General features: G+C 34.2%; 2 long non-coding RNA genes across 2 annotated transcripts; both read right to left on the reverse strand.

Annotated features, from left to right (window-relative positions):
* Positions 1-10,020: 10,020 nt before the first annotated feature.
* Positions 10,021-10,554, reverse strand: LOC122049100. The gene is made up of 3 exons (XR_006130825.1): positions 10,503-10,554; positions 10,238-10,303; positions 10,021-10,061 (listed from the first exon to the last, which is right to left on the reverse strand). It is a non-coding gene; the product is annotated as an uncharacterized LOC122049100 (long non-coding RNA).
* Positions 10,555-11,436: 882 nt separating this feature from the next.
* On the reverse strand, positions 11,437-12,278 carry LOC122049101. The gene is made up of 3 exons (XR_006130826.1): positions 12,237-12,278; positions 11,790-11,855; positions 11,437-11,559 (listed from the first exon to the last, which is right to left on the reverse strand). It is a non-coding gene; the product is annotated as an uncharacterized LOC122049101 (long non-coding RNA).
* Between the last annotated feature and the right edge of the window lie 5,623 nt (positions 12,279-17,901).

Here is a 17,901-nt window from a genome sequence, read left to right on the forward strand (position 1 = left end):
AACCCTATTCTTGGGATCATCTTTGGTTTGAGACTTCGTTCCTCTCCTTGGAAAAGGGTTCTCCCATTCGGGGGAAGCCCTAAAGCTTCATCCACTGCCATCCCTTGACGTTCCATCCATCTCCAGAGCAAGGAGGCATCCCCAAGACATCAGAAACCTCGGCAAGCATCTCTTCTTCCCCTTCTTCTCACATCAAGGGTTGTAAGTATGCTTTACTTTATGTTTTTGGGTTGTTCTTCCCTCACAATGGAGTAGAGATCCTCTTCTAGGATTAGGAAGTATTTGTAATGTGATGGAGATGTAAAACTATGTAGATTCGCCATATTTCTATTCAATGACTTGTTAATGCCCTGTTCATGATGAATTGTGTGTGATATATTTATATTTCTTTGCATGTTTTGTTGATTGATGTGGAGGATTGTTAATCACGTAAAGGGGATGCCCTAGAGCATATTGACCAAGGTGCCCTAGTGACAGGGGTAACCCTTTTCGGACGTCTAGGATGTTCCCTTAAAAGGAGAAACAATCCCTTAGGAAGTGCTGCTCTCATAGAAAGAGTGCTCTAGATCGTATACCCGAGGGGCCCTAGTGATAAGGGTAACCCTTTTACGGACATCTAGGACATTCTCTTGAAAGGAGAGGCAATTCCTCCATAAGGAAGTAGGAAATCGTACCAAATTTCTACCTTTATCCTTATTGTTATTTACTAGACATGTATTCTTGTGATCTACCAAGGCGCCCTCATGATAGGGGTTAACCATTATAGGATTTCACAGGAATTGTCTCTATTCGATACTTAGGGATATTGACCAATTTAACTTCCTGTAGGAGCATGGACATAGAGGGTAGAAACTAAGCAATCTATGTAATATCTCCTAGTATTATAATGAAACCAAAATCCTAGAATCCATCTCCCAAAGCTCATTCCCTCCAAGATCAATTCTCTCTCTCTCTCCTCTCTCTTTGTCTCAACCTTCTTTCCCTCTCTTTAATCATACTCGTTAGTTCGTAAGTGTCAAAGCCAACTTTCGACCGTCTAGATAACTTACTTTGCGACATCTCTAGTGCCTAATCAACAATCATTGTGGTTTGACAATCTTATATATTACTGACAATGAATCCGTGCACTTGCGGAATCGTAACACACGCGCCTCTCGGGAGCCCTATATAAGGACCCCCAGACTTCGACAGAGGTATGCTCACATATACTGTAACCACAATTACGCTGCTGCTCTTTTCTTTTCTCTACTTCATTCGCTTGTCACCGGTGACTGACTTGAGCATCGGAGGGCTATCGCAGGCGAACCCCTCCCCGACTTGACACTAACGACTTGTGATTGCAGGCGTAGCTCGTCGGAGGCCCACGTCATCTTCAGTCTACATCCAGTCAACGTGAACGCCATCTCCCCAGCGTCCGTCGACTCGACTATTGGACAGGATTAAATTTATTTCTAGTAGTAATGATTATGTTTGCATCTACTTAGGTATGCCACTATTTGGTTCTTGTAGTTTGCCTATATTCTTGTCTGTTGTGCATTCATGGTTATATTCTCTTGTTTGTTGTCATGTTTACTCCTGTTCATAAGAATAGTGACATACATTGTCCTACTGTGTAGTAGTCTAGTTATTTAATATATATGATTTGTGTACTTGGATTTAGGTCACCTGGATCATTGTATGATTTATTTCTTTTATGGTGCATGTTATATGGAGGTGTATACTGTTTGTATCTACATGTTTAGTGTCATGCACCATCTTGCATGATTGCATGTTGAGCGATTGTCGGCTCCATTATTGTTGAGCACATCGCTAGTTACATGATCTGCACACACAACCACTCATGGGTTAGTGGTATATCAGGCAGTGTGTGTGTAGTTTACTCTGTCAGCGTCACAACATGGTAGCACATTAGGGATCCCTCCTCTGGACTGTCTCAGGGAGATGAGAGCATTGCGCTCCCCCACTCTGTTTGGGGTAGAGGATAGGTGTACTCCGACAACATCCTGTCCACTCGGTCACTCAGGAGCAGTGATGGCAGAGTGCACAGTTGTCATAGCCCTACCCACTCGGTCTCACCATCGCGTGTGAGATGACTGACTGGTGACAGGGGTGACACATGTCATTTTGATCATATTGCATGATTGTATTTATTGCTTGTGATTGCTGTATATTGATTGTTGCATTTTGGTGGTTGCATATGTTTGACATGCATATAGGAGACGTGAGGTATTTGGTCTGACGATCGTATGTTTCGGATAGGAGGCCCTGGTGAGTACAGTTGTTCTTATGTTGTCTTTTAGTTTACATTTCTTATTATTGATTAGAAGACTGTACCGCATGGTTATTACTGTTAGTTATAATTTATTATGCAAGTCTATCTGGTATCCGCTGAGTTCTTGGACTCACACCGTTGATATATTTTTATTTCAGATATTAGGTAGATATTTGTGGAGTCTCTTAGAGTATCTTGTCTGTTGGTCCTATGTCACATCCGAAGACCGCTTCGAGTTTCGTTTGCGCTTTTCGTGTATTTGGTATTTGGTGTATTTAGTGTTGTTATTGTATTTGTGTTGTTGTGGTTGTTGTGTAAAGTCTAGCAAGCTAGCAATTGTTGTTTTTAGTTTGTATGATTTTTTTTTTATCGTTTTTCCACTGTGTTGGTTTTTAGTATAGCGAGTGGGTTATTAAATATATATATAACTGCGTGGTTCTATTTATTTTGTTCCAGCCGAGTAGGCTGATCATATAAACTACGTGGTTGTGTATATATTCCAGTCGTTTGTGGCTGATGTATATTTTGTATGTAGTAATGCTTTAGATTGTCATCCGTACAAGAAATATGTTGCTGAAATATTTTATGACAGGGACTACTTGGGGCAAGATAACTTGTGTGGTTGAGGAATTCATTGATTGGTCTTACTTTTGGTTTTTTTTCCTCCTTGACTTGATACCTAAGAGGGTGGGCTATAACCCAACACAGCTCCTGAATAGCTGAACATTTGTGTGATATTGGTGAGAAAACAATATAATCTTTTTAAAATATATAGATCTTTATGTAATTTAAGAGTTCAGGAACGATTATAAAAACATAATAATATATATATATATATATATATATATATATATATAAAAGGATTAAATGCGACATTATTGATGAAATATGTTTTGAAATCGCAAAATGGTGGTACAAAATATAAAAAAAAAAACAATTCTAAATTATAAAAATTAGAGGGTCATAATATATGACATGGAAAAAATTCGAAGGGATACAAAAATTATAAAGATATAAGCAACCTACGGCCAATTGACGAACCCATGGCAATATATGGTCAATGATTAGGTCGATTACTATTTTTGCAAATCTAAATTTACAAATGTGCAAACAAATAAAAAGTATCTTTTTTTTTCAAATGATTAAAGGAGCATTTTTGTAATTATACTTTTTAAACTTTTTCATCGAACCAAATTATTTTTTTAATCACATTTGTCCTCTACTCACCCACCCCTCAAACAATGATTGACCTTTTTTGCTTAGAACATGTTGCATGTTATCCATGTTGAGTGAAGATTTAAGTTAAAATTATATTTTATTATTGATGGGGTAGGTCAGTATGCATGTGCATGTAGTTACTTAACTTTAAAATTATAAATATACACGAGGGTCATTTTCTCCTTCTCGAGTTCTTCTTCTTCCCTAACCTATGGTGATGTTGCAATTGTTTCTCAGTAGGCCGAGATCATGTAGCCTACAAAGTAAGGAACTAACGGTTGGTTAGTTTTTTCAGCATGCTCATTCTACCGTTCAAATTACTTCTAGATTTTGTTAGTTAGAGCCCTAGAACCAATCATTTGATGATTGTATGGACTCATGTATATCATATTCATGTATATATATTAAGGCATTTGGTTTTTGGTTATTATGCTTATTTGTATTAGTGCCAGATAAAATAAGTATAGTAACGTCCTAGAGTAGAAGGTTCTTACCTATATCAATCGATTGGTTGAATCGATAGTGAGATGATATAGGGAACACTAAAAAAATTATTCCTACTTGAGTATTAACATTCAGGGACAATGTTAATACAATAAGACTAGCATGTAGGTCAGCTCGATGACTTGATCTCACAAGTCATGGATATAGAGATATCAAGCTGACACATGGGTATGCATTAGAGAATGTATACTGAATGACCCGCCATGAGAAAATATCATGGATCGTTATATGAGTGTCATATACTTTCTCATGTGGCTATTAGTATGACTGTTAGTCCTTTGACCTGAAGTCACCATGGATCCCTACATAAGGAGTTATGCACTTTGGTTTCGTCAAACGTCACCCGTAACTGGGTGGACTATAAAGGTGATTACTGGTTATATAACGAATTATGTAGAGGGATGTGAGTGATGTAGATGGGATCTATCCCTCCCATATGACGGGAGCGACATCGGTGTTCTTGATAGAGTGAGACCACTAAGTGCATGACCATGCCCAAATGAGTCAACATGAGATGTTGAGCTCATTTGATCGAGTGAGTCTACTTGGAGTTCAAGATTTAGATTGATTAGAGGATGACACGGTCTATGCCTCATATTGATCAATCTAGATGTCTATGATAGAAGGACAATGTCACATATTGTGAGGAGTCACAATTAGTAGACACAAGGTGATGTTGGATCTCGACATTTCTTGTAACTTGGGTAGTAATGATGTGTTGCTAGATACCGCTCATTACTTATGCTCCTAAATGGGTTTAGGGCATTGCCAACGTTACAAGAACCTATAGGGTCACACACTTAGGACATTTAGATGGAGATTTGGTTCATATGATGAACCAAGAGGATTAGATTCATTTGATGAATCATATTGGATTAAGAGTAATCCAAATTGGGCTAATTGAGTTGGACTCAAGTTGATTCATGTATTTAATGAGTCTAATTTAGATTATGACTTATTAAATCAACTTAATTTAATGAATTAGATTCATTATATTAAGTTGGCTTGAATCATATGGTTGGATTAGATCAACCATGAGAGAGATTTGATCAAGTTTGACTTGATTTGAGAGGAAGAGAAAAAGTCATGTTTGACTTGACTTTTTGCCACATCACTAGTGAGTTGGCAAGATGTGGACTAATAGGATTGCTTCACATCATCAATGTGTGCCACCTCATGGAGGTTACAAGCCTCCATAGCATTTAATGTGGCCGGCCCACATTAAATGAGGAGGTTACACTTGTTGCCATGTCATTTAGTGAGGTGGCAAGATGTGGACCAATAGTGTTGATCCACATCATCCTAGAGTGCCACCTCATGGGGGTTACAACTCTTAATGGTCTCCACATTAATTGGAATTAATGTGGGGGTTACACCTCCTAGAGTGGCCGACCACTTGATGGCTAAGTGGTTTTTTTGAATTTCCTCTCATTGATTCATTCACTCTTCTTCTCCCTTGGGTGCTCACTCTTCTTCTTCTCCCATTCCTTGGCCGAACACTCCATTGGTGCTAGCACACCTTGTGTTTTGGTCATCTCCTTCTACTTGTGTCCGTGTGGATACATATAGAGGTTGTCTACTTTGACAACTAGAGATCCGGCGACATCTTGGACAAGCGGGAACGCGAAGGGCTTCGCTACAAGGGTAATGATCTTAACTTTAGTGTAGATCTAAAGTTTTTACAAACTCGTACAAGAAAAAGGTTTTTCGAAAAATTTTGTTTACGAATCTTTGCACGAGATCCATGGCTTTGGGTGACTCGGGGTTTCCGCGACGCGGAAAAGCGGTTTTCGCGGCCCGACGAACCCAACAGATTTATGAATAGAACTCATGGAGATTTGAGAGAAAAAGAAATAAAAAAATGAAAGTGCTAGAGAATTAGGGTTTAGTGGAGAAGAGTTGTCTTCGTGTACGAGAAGAAAACCCATCCTTGTTGCTCACCCCATCAGCTATTATATATCCAACGACAAAAGAATCTCCACATAGGTTGTCCCACATCTTCCAGACATTCACTTGTGAGTTAGGGGACAACTATTGAAGGGAATCTCCACGTGGTATGCCACATATTCCTCGACTATCCATATGAAGGGCTGGTTTCCGATTGCAATTATGAACATCTCAACAGAGGCCTTTGGAAGTCGAAGTTGTTAGTGTAGTTGACACTAATAATTGAACCATGGTTTTGATGAATGACAAATGGTTAAAGCGAGATTCTGTGTGATCTAACCTTTTTACCAAGTGTATATGAGTTGACGGATCTAGAGGACTTAACACAAGGTAAAAATTTACTGATAACTGGTTAAAGTCCAGTAGAAATGTTTGATTCCAGATGATTGCTGAAGTCCGAATGTGCGATTCCGGTAGGAAAATCTAATGGGCCAAGAGGCAAGTCAGGAGAGCAACTGGAGGAGAGATACTAACTTTGTATTGCAAAGAATCAAAGGCTAAAAAGAGGGGCTCTAGGCGCCCAGAGATCTGGGCACCCGAAGTTGCTCCAGGCGCCCGGAGGTCCGAGCACCGAAGTTGCTCCAAGCGCCTGGAGGTCCGAGCACCCAAAGTTGCTCCATGCGCCTGGAGGTCCGAGCACCTGAAGTTGCTCCAGGTGCTCGGACAGGTGGATAGGCACTCTGACGATGGGTTATAGTGACACGCTTCGACTGACCAACCCATGTCAGCGATCCGGGAGCTCGGACTAGTTTATGGGATAAACTTTTAACGAGGTGCAGCCATGTCAGCACACTCCAGGCGCCCGGGGGTGATTCTAGGCGCCCTGAGATGTCCTATATAAAGGCCTTCGAGTAGCAGCTTCATATCATCAATTACTACAACTTTTGTTCTCATACGTTGCTCTAAGAAGTTCTCCATGACGCCGAAAAGCTACTCAGACAACCGATACTAAAGCTTAGAATCTACTTGTTGTCGGTATATTTTCGTTTATTACATTGTACTTAAATTCTTGTAATATTTTTGAGCTTATAGTGATTTTTCAATAAAAACACTCAACGAGTGCGGATCTTGGAGTAGGAGTCGTCGAAGGTTTTGAACCAAGTAAAACTACTTGTGTTAATACTTCTTTCATTCATTTATTTTCCGCTGCGTATTCTCATGATTTTTGAAAAAGTGACAAATGCTTTTCCCCCCCCCCCCCCCCCCCCCCCTTTTTAATCCTATAGGTGGCATAAAACCGAGGTCACTCTGAATTAGTGAAACCACCAATCGAGCATAGGTTTGTTTTGAAATATATATATATATATATATATATATATATATATATATATATATATATATATATATATATATATATATATATATATATATATATATATATATATATTTATTGGTTTTATTTTTATTTTTTCATTATTAGTCAGAATTGATGCAATTACCTCTTCTAACAAATTTATCATATTTTTTATTATTATTCCTCGAAATTGATGCAATACCACTCGAGACTTTTTTCTTTACTATTATTCTCTCACACTACTTACCCCAAGACAGTCTTAGAATTTCTATAAAAATTTGAGCTTTCAGAATTAAATGGCCAAAACTAAAGGATACAACACCGCTCACCCCTCGTTCTTCAACAGGGGCGAGTTTCCGTATTAGAAGAAACGAATGGAAGTGTACCTAAAGACTAACACCAACCAATGATTCAACATCCGAAGAGGATATTCGGCCCCGATTGACGACGACACCGGAATTCCACTTTACTTGGAAAAGTGGAATCTAGAAATGAAGAAGAAAGCACAAGTCGACTCGAAGGCAATGAACACAATCCAGTGCGGACTTACAAAAGAAGAACTGAACCGCGTCGACCCGCATGAGAATGCAAAAGACACTACAACAAAAACTGCAAACGACAACGGATATTATCCGTTGTCGTAGGGTGAAAAAACTGTTGTAACTGAGGGTGTTGTAGAATGTATGGCCCTACGACAACGGTTTTGAATCCGTTGTCTTTGTAGACATTTGACAACGGTTTTTATCCGTTGTTGTATATATGCTCAAAATTTGACTACGAAGGATACGACAACGTTTTAAAACCGTTGTAGTAGATAATTTCAACAACAGAAATAAATCGTTGTGGTAGACTTTTTTTACAACAGATATAAACTGTTGTGGTAGATAATATTTACTCGTTTTGCTTTTTTTTACAACAGTTTTAATATATTTTACAACGGATAAAACTGTTGTCTTTTATCACTTTTTTTCAAAAAAAATCGTTGTGGTTTACATAGTTTTTACAACATTTTTAACTGTTGTCTTTAATGTTCATTAATACCAAACAACCAATCTTATTTTACTATAAGCAAACCACCAATACAAAACTAAATATTTACTACATTAAATCCAAAATAAACATCCATATATACAAAATGAGTTGTTACTCATCAAAATACACATGTTTTCCATTACTGTTCTCCATATACGTTAAATCACATGTTTTCCATTTGTTGTTCTCCATATGGCGTGCTTTTAATTTACAAATTAGCAAGGCAAGCTACATCCTAACAAAGCTCACTTCTTGCATCAAAAAAACTCAAGCCTCACGAATTGCCCCACCTGCAAAAGAAAAATTCAACAAAACTTATAAAATTCCATAATTCCAGATTATAGTCTACATGACAACATGAATTCTTGGAAAATAAGCAATACAAGGAAGCATGCCATTTTATACTCGAAGTTGCATGTTTGAGGTGGTTATAGTCAAAATTACTATAAATATGATTACCAAAGAATAAGAGCAACTAAAAAACTACTTTTATCCAGTTAGGGAAAAAAATAGACAATTGCAAATTTTCCTCCTTCTCTTACGTTTTCAACTAATGACTGGTTTAAAGAGGATTTTTTTCAACTTCATCAAGTTTTACATTGACTCAAACTTATGACTACCCTTGAACATAATCTTTGAGTATCTATTTGTACATGTTGTAGAACTGTTAGCCACTGCTAGAAGAAATGGAGAAACTCTTCCAACTAATGTACTCCATGTGACTCAAGGAGCCTTATCGAAATATGGTTCTAATAATAATAATAATAAATCCTCTCTCAATCAGCTGCATTCATGAGTAACACATTGGAAGAGGAATATCAAGGCTGTGTCTGAAAGGAAAAGAACTCTGGTATTCACAAAATATAATTTAACCATCAGTCCTTGCATAATGCAGAAACAACTAAATAAGCGTCATGTAACATCAAATGTTAGAATGAGGTATTGGGCAAAGGTATGTGTATAATTTATTTCATGAAACATCAAATGTAGAAACAGAGTTTTTTTTTTCCTTCAACCAAACATTTAAAAAAAATTGGAAATTTCCAAAGCATGACATAACTGCCCAAATCTGCATTGGATATAGATACTTGGATAATGACTCTCAAACAGTGACACTAAGAGTGAACAATCACTAATCCTATTGAACACATGTACAATTTGTAAAAATAGCCATGTCAGATATTGCGATCATACTCATGTTGAACTATATCAAGTCCAAGTAACATAGACATGGAACAGTTGTAGCACTGACACCATATTCAACCACACAAGCATTATCATACTAGAGATTTGAATGAACATTAGTTATCAAATTTCGTAAATAGTAAGCAGTAGAGTACTAGCCTTGTATGTTAAACTTGTTGAATGTACAATATCTCATAAGAAAGTTTACCTTTAATGTTATCACAATAATCACATCCAGAGAGAATACACAAATCAATGAACTGATCCATAGTGAGTCTTAGCTCTTCAAGAACCTGAAAAATAAGGATGAGAATAAATTCAGTAATTCAATTAGCAATAAGCAGAATAAATATACCTTTGAAACGTCAAATTCCATCACAGAGATTTTTTTGGAACTAGGATCCATTAAATGATGGAGAAACCTTGGTCCCCCAAAAGTTAAAGTATCCATGTTTTCTGAGGCAACCGCAAACACCTAGAGATTGATAACAAACAAATACGTTTAGGATATTAAAGTTAAAAAAATAAAATAGAATGTGTTACATTGCATCATTTTACCTTGTCACTTTTGCAAAGAGCTGCGCATTGAGCTTCTGCTTCACAGGGTGCCTTTAGATCAGAAAGATGAGTTTAGCTTCTAAAACTAGAGATACAATACTTGTATATTAAGCAATTGCATGCAGCTTTAGGAAATGTTTGCAAGAGAAAGTAAAATTGTGTCATTGTTAGTTCAAATTCTTGTAGCAAGGATAAAGAATTCAATAAGTGAAAGTGGACTAGTTTACCTCAATAGTAGGCACACCCATTAGTCTTAAGAGACGTTTACAATCTTCATTATGTTGCTTGGTTACCTGTGAAAAAACTCTATAGTCATCTACTGGAATCAAATTCTTCAAGAAAGTAATTTGAAAGTTCAAAATATATTTAAAGAAACTCTATGTTACATAATGAAGAAAATAGATAATCAGCATGCTAACTTTATGTTGATTGCATCATAATCAATAAGATCCTCATGATAATTTCTAATAAAATAGCAATATCAAAGATTACCTTGACAGTCCTTTTGCTGTACTTTTCAATTCCCTCCAAATCACCAGTCTGCAAACAACAAATGTAACCAAGACAACAAAAAAAATTCTAGCACACTAAGGAGTCCCAATAAAGGTACTTGTTATGCACAAGCAATGACCTCAATTGTTGTGTTCAGATCGTTAGTTGCATCTTTCCTCTTAAAATATCTAAAGAATAAAATAAGCTTAAAGATTATCATTATCTTGCAATAAAAAAAAAGGAGGGGGACAATGACAAAACTGTAAAGACTAGCCTTTTGGCAAGTTCTTGTTTCTTCAACTCTGGAGGTTGACTGCCAAATACATATCTGGCATAAAAAAGATGATAATAAAATATGGTGGCTGAATGATAAACAAAATGATATTTAGACATGCAAATGGACTTACACTGGCTCGATACCTGCTTCTAATAATCCGATAGTTCGATTGAACATCCCTTGCAAATGACTTATCGTCCATACAAAATGTCAAGAGTTAGAAGAAGAAATAAAAAAGTCCAACTCATGCATAGATTTTTCAATGAACTCTGCAAATTCTTTCCTAATTCCAGGAAGTCCTCGAGAATCACTATATGCACCAGATTGCTCGAAAGAAAGTTGAGATTCTTATCAGAATGACTAAAACAATATTTACTCATCAACATGAAAAAAATAACAAGGCCTGCAGATGATGTTTTGGGTTTGTTACATATAAAGATACAACTAAAAACTGGAATATGACACAAATGTTATGAAAAGGTCACCATAAAAATTGCTTGGGCTACAAATGCACAAATAAGTACAGAATACATTTCTTTTCTAGATCACCGTTAACAAGAGGAAACAAGTTGCAAAGCAGTTTAGCTTGAGAAACAGACTGCATCAAAAAGGAAAAGGTTTAAGTAGGCTGCGAGTTGAAAATTGTAAGAATATGTGAATACCTAAACCACCCGAATTCAATGAAAGATAATGTTTAGCTCTTGCAATGACATCTGCTGGGAATAAAAGCCCGACATTAGGGTCATCCAATAGAAATGGAGCTTGGCACAATGCTACCACCTGGAGAATAGTATAGGTAAAAAATTACACCATTAAAAAGAGAAATCTAATGGAAAATGTCTCTTTATCTCAGGGAGCACAGAGAAGGAGAAATTGCTCCATGTACAAGGAAATTTTGACTTGTGAAGATGATTTTTTCTCACTGAGTTCCTTAAGTCAAGCAATAGAGAAGAATGATCAACACTTTGATACAAGTAGTTTTTAAGAAAGAATAAAGAGAAAATGGAAACCTGACGGGGAAATGTTAATGGCTTCTATCCGAGAGCATGAGGGTTCCCGACATTTGTGAAAATAATCTGCAAACAACAAAAAAAACCAATCTCATGGAAAGTAAGTCCAACTTGTATCTTGTTTCTTAAGAATAAATTGCAAGGGGAGTGCAGTATTATAACCTCAAATTTTAATCTCACAAGTGGCATCCCAACAAGCTAACAATAAAAAGAATCAAAGGCATATGTGCACTTCATATCTTGATACAAGCAATAAAGCAAACATATACAGTGCTAAATAACCCAGGAAGATATCTTCAACCAGATAACAAGAATGGAAAAAAAACAATCAAAGTCAGATCTTTCAGGAATCGAAATAAGAGTCTCTTTCAATAAAATTTATTCTATTTAACTCAAATCATGTTGTGGCACAATCAACGAAAATTGTGTATGAGAAAGCATCATAACCTTCTTCCCCTCCTTCTGCAACTCCGAAGCCCGCAGGTAAAGCTCCCCTTTGACATCATATGCAACTTTCTTCACATTCTCATTCAGCAACTCGTAGTCCAGCGGCTTCGGCGCCATCCTAATACTAATTAATGATTTAAAATCAGAACTTCTTATCTTAATACTGACTAAACAACAAAAGGAGTATAGAAGAGGCCACATGCTAATTTTATGATGGAAAGCAGATCAAACTTACTTGGACATCAAAGATTCTGCTACCTTCTCCAGGCATGGAAAAATTAGCCTATTTTGACTGAAACTTGTTGACTCTCTTTGTTAGAAAATGGGCAGTCTTCTTGGAGCATATAATGTAGAAATATGCATCTCCGACTCTACTGTAGTTCTATAGACATGAACAGAAACAACAATAAACAAGGATGTCATGGCTAAAATCCTGATGTCTTTGCAGTCTGCTATAGACCCTGCAGAAGAAGCTTGCTTACATGCGAAACAGACGTATGTTTTTATGTTCTTCTCTGATCTAAGAAGTCATTAAGAAAAACTAGAGGAACAAATCTCGTGGAAAATGATCGCCATATTCAATTAATGATACGATTAAGACGATTTGGTGAATTATTTTTTTTTTAAAAATGACCCTAATTCGATTGCATCTGAAGCAGAGGAAACCCTAATCGAAGGAAAAAAAGATCGAGCGCAGACCTGGAACTCAGAGGTGTGGTACAAGCTCATAAACAAGCGGAGGGCACTGGCCTGGAGGAGCATGGGCTGTGGCTTCCCGCCGTCATCCTCCTCGCCTCTTCCCAGCGGTGCGAAGATGTCGTGTGTGTTGCTATATAGGGAAACAGGTTCGAAGAACCCTCTGCTAAGGCCAGACGACGAAGCGACGGCTTGCGTCCCGGACAAGGTGATGAAGACCTCATCGTCGCTCCTGTCAATGACGAAGTTGGCGCTACCTGCATTGGCACGCAGGCAGCGGGTCCAGGCTTGTGCCAGAAGAGGGGAAGATGCAAGGAGCACACCAAGGACATGGCTCATCTCGAACCTTTAGGAGGCAAAGGTAGACAAATCAAGAGTGAGGGTGAGAATGAGAGAGAGAGGAGAGCACACCGTTGTGGAGGAAGATCCAGTGGTCGACGGGATGGTGTGAAGAGATTGTATGAGGAGAGGGAAAGAAAATTGCCCTAGGTTCGGGAGCACGAAGGAAAAACACGGCGCCGAAAAGAAAACAGCGAGGGAAAGGAAAACAGCGAGGTGGGGGGGGGGGGGGGATGACCAAATTCAATTACAACGGTTTTTTTCAAAACTGTTGTTGTAGACGCTAAAAATGCGGATAAAGACAACGGTTTATAAAACCGTTGTAAAAAGTGTTGTCGTTTTAAAAAATTATTGCTCAATGACAATAGTTTTGCCAAAACCGTTGTCTTTTATATTTAATGGGGAGTTCAAAGACAACGGTTTTGGCAAAAACCGTTGTCTTTGAGCAAATACGCAACGCTTTCTCTTAAAACCGTTGTCGTAGGGGTGTTGTCGTTTGCAGTTTTTGTTGTAGTGAGATTTATGGGGCAAACTCATCGAACTACATGAAGGAACGAACGATGCTAAGGTAACAAAATGTGACCTTCTCTTAAATAGTTTATTTAATATAAAAATGCAAGACAGAGAGACGACAAGTCAACTACATGCAAGGATCAAAAACATCCTCAATGGGCTTCACCTAATAGGCCACCAACTGGAAAATAGAGACATAATAAAGTATACTCTTAACTCTTTTCCTCAAAATGCACTATGGGTATCTATAGTAAATGCATATAAAGTTTCAAGGAATTGAAATAAATTAAAGTTATATGAGTTATTTTATAAGTTATAATTACATGAATAGACTAACTCCCAAAAGGTTAAGAAAGGTGTGACTCTTTTTACAGGTTCATCTAAGAAAATGAAAACTAGAACTCGTGTCAAACCTAAGTTAGAAGATGAATCTAACTAAGAAATAGACGAAGAAGAACAACCAATGAACATTACCAGAAAAATGTTCATTAGAAGAAAGAACAACTTCATAAAGAATGACTTACAAAAGATGATCAAATCAACATCCAATGACACAAAGGCAAAGATTACATGCTTTAGATGAAACAAGAAGGGTCATCAGAAGCATGGATGTCCGAATCAAAAGGAGGAAAAATCCAAGAAGATGAAGAGGCAGACAACACTCCAAGTCACTTGGGATGAATCCTCCTTAGAAGAATCGAACATTGAAGATCGAAAGCAAGCAACTACCTCGTGCTCATGGCAACCGGACCTGAGTCGGAAAGCAATTCAGATCAATAAGACGAGTCCGAATATGAATCAAGTTACGAGTCCGTACTCGTTTCAGAATGTTCTAATGAAATACAAACTATTTTAACTGTAAATTTTTTTAAAATTATCGCATGTCTTAATAAAAAATTAATTAAATAAAACAAAATGACACACTCTTTAAGGAAAATCAACACTTTAAGGAACAACTTAATTCTCAAATAGAAAATACTAACTCAACTCAAGTCGAAAGACTTGAGGAAGAAAACTCTAACTTAAAAACTAAAGTAACTAATCTAAAAGACTTATTAGAAAAATTCACAACCAGATCCAAGTATCTAGATATGATACTTGGATATCAATGAGTTGTGTACAAGAGATCCGAACTTAGATACAAGTCTAGCTCAACAAATAAAATATTTATTTCAGTAATTAGTTAAAATAAAAATCAAACTAATGCATGGATTATGAGAGCTTGTCTAACCAAGCAAGTAGGATTGAACAAATTTTATATACCTAAAAATAAAATTCACTATATAAAACAAGATAAATCCTTAAATAAATCTAATAAACCAAATTCAAATTTGAGTTACAAGTCCAACTCAACAAAAAAGTTTAAATCCCACAGACAAAGCTATAATCAAGTATATTTTAACTACAAAACAAATCAATATAAACCTAAATAAAAACATAACACAAGATATAAGTTCAATGATTCAGGAAGAGACTTGAAATTAGTTGGCACCTCAAGAACATAGTGTACCCGTCTAGGTATTTAGGACTAAAAAAAGATAGTTTGACTATTATCCAACTTAGTATCAGGGTGGGACGAGATGATAGTACGATAGGAAAACTTAGGCTAGGGAGTCAGGTAGGGTAAAACGTACTCTCTTTGGTCTACTTAGCTAAGTAGAACTAACTGAAGCTACCTTGCCACATCCTCGACTAGTTAGACCAAGGTTTATCAATAAAAAAAATTAAATGTTTAATTTCTTAAAAAAACTTTGCCTATAAAATGGTTATTGTTCAGATACTCAAAAAGGCGCTTGTGCCTCCCACTACATGGAAGCAAATTTTTAAAATGAACATTTAATTAAGTGACGGTTAAATCTAAATCTAAAACAAAATCAAATGATCTTCAAATATAAAACATTAACATAAAACATCTCACAAAATTATATGATTTCCTAGATTAAAAATATAGAGTAGGTGAGATAAATAAAAATCAATTAAATGTTTAATCAATTTAATTAAATTAACTTCTAAATTACATAAATTTTTAACTAATTAATCATTAAATTATAAATTTTAATAAATTTAATTTAAAATTAATTAAAATCAAACCTTTTTAAAACTAATTAAACCTTTTAAAAATAATTAAACTTTTAAAATTAAATCTTTAAAAATTAATTAAACCTTTTAAAACTAATTAAACATTTTTAAAATTAATTAAACATTTTCAAATTAATTAAAACTTTTTAAAATTAATTAAAAATTTTCAAATTAATTAAAACGTTTAAAATTAATTAAAAATTTTAAAATTAATTAAAACTTTTAAAAATTAATTAGCATTAATTAAATCATTTTAAAAGTTAATTAAACCTTTTAAAACTAATTAAACTTTTTAAATTAACTAAACTTTTAAAATTAATTAAACTTCTTGAAATTAATTATCCTTTTTAAAATTAATTAAACTTCTTAAATTTAATTAAACATTTTAAAAATTAATTAAATCATTTAAAAATAATTAAGATTTTTAAAATTAATAAACCTTTTTAAAATTAATAAAACTTTTAAAATTATTTAATCTTTTAAAATAAATTAACCCTTTTTAAAATTGATTCAATTAAAAGTAATATTAATGAAATATTATTTCAATTAAAATTAAATATTAACTTAATGAATCTTTAATATTAATTGAATTAAACTTTAAATTTAACTTAATGAAGCTTAAGATTTAATTAAAACCTTAATTTATCATTTAAATTAAAGTTCATTAAACTTTAAAATTAAATTTGAGTTACACTTAATAGTAATTAAAATTTAACTTAATTAAACTTTAATTTAATTAACTTAATCAAACAAACTTTAAATTATTTTTAACATCTATTATAAATTATTTTAAAATTCTTTTAAAAATTATTGATTTTTTTAAAAAAATATTTTAATAATCTATTTAAAATTACTTTAAAAATTATTTAAAAATAGTTTAAAAATAGTTTTAAAATTATTTTAAAACTTATTTTAAAAATCATTTAAAAAGAAATATTTTAAGAAATTCTTTTAAAAATATTTTAAGAATTCTTTGAAAATTATTTTAAAAACCATTTGAAAAGTTGTTTTGAAAATTATATTAAAACCTTTTAAAAATTATTAAACTAAAATTAATTAAACTTAAACATAACATAACTTAAAACTTTAACTAGACATCAAATTAGTTAAATTTACACTACTGTAATTAATTAATACCGAAATGTAAACCTTGAATAAATCTGAAATTAAGATTTTAATTTTAAAAAAAATTAAAACTCTAATCTCAATTAAAACTCCAAATAAAACCTTAATTACTATTCAAGTATTAACAAAACTTAATTTAAATTAACTTAAATCAGTTACAAATGTCTTAATTCACAATTAAATAATTTGTCACTAAATTAAAACAAAATGAATCAATCAAACATAATTAAGAATTCAGAATTAAATAATAATTTATTACTAATAATAAGTAACTCTAATCTAACTTCATAATTAATCATCCACTCAATCGTTAATCCCTTTAAGCTCATAAACCAATCATGGTTGAAAATTTAATAAAATAAATTCAAATTTTTTTTTTATTTACCTGAAAACTAGGATGATAGGTTAAGTGGGAGAAAGTGTTTTAAAAATATATTGATAAATGTTAACTAACACACTCAAATCCTAGTCAAGGAGGAGTGTTATAACTTAGGCGGAGAATATAATGGAAAAGTATTTGCTTGAAAAAATATTTTTCAAAATCCCCTTACTTGAAAATTCTTATTAAATTTGTTTTCAAAACTTTCTCGCTTGAAAGCCATTTGCTTAGAAAAATAATTTTCAAAATTCTTACTTGAAAATAATTTTCAAAAGGTAACACATTACTTTGAAATATTTGAAGAATCTTCGGTTTTTGAAAAATCTTGTAACTATTTTGAAAATACTCTTTCAAAATCTTTTAAAAATTAATTTTTACAATATTTGAATCTATGAAACTCGGTTGAAAAATCTTGGAAAACTCTTTAGAAACTTACTTGAAAATTACTTGCAAAATTTGACTTAGAAAGCTTGTTTTGAAAAATGCCTTAAATTTTTTTTGGTAAGTATCTTTTGAGAAAATGTCTTAGGATTA

This window comes from Zingiber officinale, chromosome 2B, assembly GCF_018446385.1.
Source record: "Zingiber officinale cultivar Zhangliang chromosome 2B, Zo_v1.1, whole genome shotgun sequence".
Classification (NCBI taxonomy): domain Eukaryota; kingdom Viridiplantae; phylum Streptophyta; class Magnoliopsida; order Zingiberales; family Zingiberaceae; genus Zingiber; species Zingiber officinale.